General features: G+C 35.5%; 1 long non-coding RNA gene across 1 annotated transcript; it reads right to left on the bottom strand.

Moving 5' to 3' along the window:
- Nucleotides 1–1,335: 1,335 nt before the first annotated feature.
- Nucleotides 1,336–4,027, bottom strand: LOC135730674 (uncharacterized). The gene is made up of 4 exons (XR_010526041.2): nucleotides 3,801–4,027; nucleotides 3,229–3,293; nucleotides 3,001–3,099; nucleotides 1,336–1,411 (listed from the first exon to the last, which is right to left on the bottom strand). It is a non-coding gene; the product is annotated as an uncharacterized lncRNA (long non-coding RNA).
- Between the last annotated feature and the right edge of the window lie 1,300 nt (nucleotides 4,028–5,327).

Below are 5,327 nucleotides of genomic sequence, written 5' to 3'. Positions count from 1 at the left end.
GCTCCCATTAAAAAGACCTGTCAGAAATCGATTCTGAATCGTAAGGCTCCGATTCAGTGTTTCATGCACAGCTTGTGCATGTACTACGGCTCCGTGATCAGTAGGAAGTCCTTATCAATCTAAAATCACTACAAGTTTGACTCGTTTATAACGTGCATTTAAAAAAGCAACACTCGTCAAACACAATCATTTAAAATATTCTTTATTATCATGAAAATACCTGAAACAATCTGAAGAACAGCGATATAAATATTCCTTTAGACATTTCCTGGAATAGTGTTTGGTAAACTACTTCTTCTGTGGCACAAATGGTGTTTCTAAGCGAGAGCGCCCCCTGGCTTTTGGATGTGCCTGCATTTCACCGTAATTCATTCAAATTCATTCATTGAGAAAACGCGCATTTGCCCGATTAATTGTCACAACCCTACTCCATATGGCTATATAATAAATACAAATAAGAAGGGTAACTTTGCAGTATCACATTATATATTTTCTACTAAGTGATTTTCATATTATAAACGAGAGTATTCAACTGCAATATGGCAATATCCTCACAACATTATTATTTCTCAAAACTTTGACAAAAATTATTTTCAAAGGAACTGTATTATTGCAGTTATTCAAAGATGCACACATTATTCCGCATATGATTTAAATATTAGTCGAGAGTATATAACAGCAATGAACGTCTTATATGGCAATAACCCAGCAAGCAATTTTGCGGCTAATAGACGTCTAGTAGCCGTCTAAACACCCCCCCTGACGTCTAGGCTAAAACAAGGCTAATTTTGGTCTGTCAGTGAAAATCTAGTAGACGTCTATCATAGCCCAAGAATAGACTAGTCATCAAATAGACGGCTATTAAACGTCTACATATATACGTCTAGACGGTGAATGTGGGTCTAGGCTAATAAAAGGCTAATTTTGGGCTGTCAGGGAAAATCTAGTAGACGTCTATCATAGCCCAAGAATAGACTAGCCGTTAAATAGACGGCTATTAAACGACTACACGTGTGTGTCTAATAAACAACAAAAGAATGGCTAAATAATTATTTTTAATCCATTAAAAAGGTTCTCATAAACATGCAATCATGCAATTTATTACAAAAATATTGTTAATACAATAGAAATTCAGATAAGACAAAATGAAGAAAAACTACTTTTAACAAAAAGAATAAAAACAGTAACAAAATAAAAGCATAAATAACAAAATACAATTTTAAAAATGAAATAACAAAATACAATTTTAAAAATGAAATAACATCTAAACATTAACAAACTATCTTCAGTTCACTTCAACTTATTAATTGTACTAATTTCTATACCGTGCTCCCTGGTGACTGTTTGAAATGCCCCCATTGCATCCTCACTTCCAGTTCTGTTGCTGCTGGGAAGTTGTTCAACACAGCATCTGCCAAATATGAAAAGAATGCATGAGACAAGTATTTTTGCTGTATGTTAAATGTGATAGTCATACTCTTTTGAAAAAGTCATATATAAATATTAACAGGTCAACAACAGTAATCATACCGTTCTCATTACTACAAACAGAAGTGCATGTTTCTCTGTGTGTGTTTAATGACATTTTGGAACTAGCAAAAGAGGCTTAAAGGCAGGGTATCTGATTTTGATCCAGAAACATTTTAGTTATGCTGGTTGAAAGTCTCCTCAAGTCTTGATAGCAATCACTATGTTAAGTGGTCTAAATGTGTATTTTTATATATTTGTGTCATCTGTAAAAGGCGTAGGACCAAAAAACGTTCAACAAATCATTGAACCCCGACCAAATGCAATATTTGGACATGGGCCAGTGACCGGTTTCAAGAGTCAAGGTTTTCGGAGTCAAGGTTTTAAAAAAAAAAAAAACATTTTCTGTGATATGGTTTTCAATGTATGAACTGTGTTTACACAAAGTGAATTAAATCATGTAATTGAATTCATGTTTACATTTACAATTGAAAGAATATTATCTTTTAAAGGCTTTATTTTTACCTGGCAAAAACGTTGTTTGTTGCTTAAAAATAAAATGTATTGTGTCCAGTTGAAAAGTTGATGTTTTAATACGCAGACATTTGAAAATAACACATTTTAGTGTCACAATGGCAATACCGCAACACCGTGGTATTTTTGCTTACGGTTATCATACTGCCAGAATCTCATTCCGGCCCATAATTGGACGCATAAACTTTTTGCCCCTCTTCTGTGAACGTGTTTTGCATGCCACTTCACAACCTGTTCACGCTCTGTAAAAATAGGGAGAATCAAAAAAACCTTCCTGCTGAATTGACACAGGAGCTACAAAACGAAAGACATTTTGAAACAACAAAAAAACATCTGGATGAGCAAAGAGCAAAAACCCAAATTAACATTGGTAAGTTCACTGCTTTTCTGCAAGATGGAAACAGCTACAGGTCTGAAAGGGTCGTTGCAGTGTTTCTTTTGGAAAGGTAGGTATGCAGTGTGATTCTATTTTGATGGATTCAGATTGTATTTTAATGAAACGTGTTGCTTATGTAGATTGTGTTCCTTTACGAATTAGTGTAATGATATTTATCTTTTCAAATTTCTAAACGTGCTGTATTTATTTCGGATTAAAACAGTTGTTTGTGTTGGTTATTTTGGTTATGTTACTCACTTTGTCAGTCTTACTGGTTAATGAGATAGGAGTGTGCTTCTGGTTGGTGCGTGTAGGCTAAAGTTTGTATTTTTCAAAATCAAATACCCTTCCCTTTAAGATGCCAAGCATAAAATATTCACAATACAATCTTATGGACATAAAACCTGTCAAATATCTAAAAATAAAACATCTAAACAATATTGTATGGGTGAGTTAACGGTTGTATCTGCAAAGAGTAATTTAATCTGGTGCTTTTAATGATTAGAAAATATTAAGGCAGTACCGGACTGTCGTCAATTACTCCTCACATAGCCTAATGTCATATTAAAAGTATTATTTTGTGAAACACCATTCAGCCTAAAACTACATACAAACACACTTACCTTTAATAACTGAGAACTGATGTTTTTTCAAATGCTTGCTTCTGCAGTGGACCACCACTATTCATGTTGAACTTTGAAATTAATGAATTTGAGTGAACTCTAAAATACAAAAGACAATGTCGTTAACAGTTGCAGACTGACATATTTTTTTTGATTTTTTTGTGACCACATGAAAGACTGTGTTGACACCACAATGTCTGATTAATATTGCATGTTTATAGAATTTACCTGTCCAGCATTCTTCCGGCACAGTCTCTCAAGTTTCTCCCTCCAGTTTCGCAGAGCTTTGACACCTGAATAGCACATGCCTATGTCAGTAATTGTACAGTATTGTATGCTTCAGTGTACAAGTGTTTACCAACCTTAAAGGTTAATGCCCACTGACCTGCAAATTTTCCCTCACTTACACAATAAAACTCCTTTTTCCAACCAACTGAAGGCCTGTAAGTTAAATCCATATATGGAAAAATAGCTTTTCCCCACAATCTATCTCTGCATGCATAATTGTAAACTGCCTACATTACTGTAAGCAACACAGTAATAACTTAGCTAAGTTACTGCTGTTACTAAAAAGCAGCCTACAAATCACTCATGTTAATCTTCAGTGTAACGTTACATAGACTCATTTACCTCCACTATTTTATTACATTGCAGGTTGTACTGTTTAGGTTTTATAAAACATGGGTTACTTACTACGTTATACTGTTAAGTTACCCGCAAGGATGTCGCGATTCCAACAACAAATAAAGTAAATCAATTTTAAACACATGTAAAATAAAATAATAAAAAAAAACACTTACAAGACCGAACGAGTGTGGTAGATTGCTTTCCTCCTGGCTGCTCGCTGATGTTGTTGATTTTCAAACAGCGGAAATCTTTCTCGCGAGATATGGCCTCGTGTTTGTGTACTCTGCCATCTAGCGGTTCGGAGTTGTAACTGGATTTTGTTTATCTTTGAAATACGGTCAAATAATGAATGTTATGCGTGACAGCAGATATTCAGATAAAACCAAACATCTTAAATTCATTGGTGTCTTTGCATGTCTGATGAAATTAGTGTTGCTTTCGTCAACGAAAAGTATGACGAAATATAGTCGTCAACGAACCTTTTTCACGTGACGAAAACGAGACGAGACGTAACGAAAATGCTGGTCATGTGACGATGACTATAATAAAATGTATAATGCAATATTGTTGACGAATAAAAACGAGACTAAAAGTGGTTTACAAAATAAAAACTAAGCTAAAATGTCTCTTCATTTTCGTTGACCAAAACGAGACGAGACGAAATGTTATAACGTTATTTCGTCTTTTACCCATCTCAGCATCTCCGCGCCCCCACCACCTGACTGCAGGTGATCGCCTGTGTTGTTGGCGCTGCGTAGATCAGTCAAAACATGAAAGTACCGCGAGAGTGAGTAGAAAACATGCGGAGCAGTCTGCTCTCGCGATGCTTTGATATCATACGCCTCCATTTGCACGTTAATGGGCATTTCAAACAGTGTACGCGGCAACCGCGAGACATGCGGAAAGCGGAGAAACGGGGGCGGTTACAGAGGTGAAGCGGAGTTGGTCCACAAGCCTTGCTCGTGCACCTAAGATCCTCTCCCTTTTACGGACACGACTCTTCATGGCAGTCGCTGTTGAAGATAAACACATTTCCACTAAATGCTGCACAAAACGCTTCCACTGCATGAGAGAAGCTGTAGCCACGCGGCGATTCCGACCGGGAAGATGCAGCATTCTGGCTCCAAATGTAAAAGAAAAGTCCAAAATAAATCCCGTGCATCACTTTCAGGTCAGTTCAACAAGTCTGTTGAAATCTATAGCTTTGATTGCTGACACCACCAGTATAACAATGTACAAATTTATATCATGTAACAGTTGTTTAAATGACATTGTGCTGCGTTGCGTTTTGAAACATTGTAAATATATCTATGCTTAAGACATTCGTTGTTTTGTATATGCTTAATAACTACACTTATTTATTATTTAAATAAACAAAACATACTTCGCTGAATACTTGAGTATTAAATCAATCAAACACCTGTACTGTTGAGAACATAACCATACATACCAACTTTGCTTTTCTTAATAGACATCTAATGTTTTCTTAAAGCTGACTTTTAATTTACTTACAAGAAAAACATTTAGTAATTCTCCAAAATTGCTTGGATTTATACTGACATTTAAGATCAGCTTTGTCACATTAGATTAAGCCAAAGTCCATTAGGTACACTGGTGGTAACGTACAGATGCAGAAATATAAACTATAATAATATAGAATTACATATGTATGATTGTAGTTTGTGCTGCTGTCAAAATAC

The sequence above is a fragment of the Paramisgurnus dabryanus genome, chromosome 2 (genome assembly GCF_030506205.2).
Source record: "Paramisgurnus dabryanus chromosome 2, PD_genome_1.1, whole genome shotgun sequence".
NCBI lineage: Eukaryota > Metazoa > Chordata > Actinopteri > Cypriniformes > Cobitidae > Paramisgurnus > Paramisgurnus dabryanus.
Note: the sequence above shows the minus strand (reverse complement) of the source record. Positions and strands in the feature narration are given on the sequence as shown.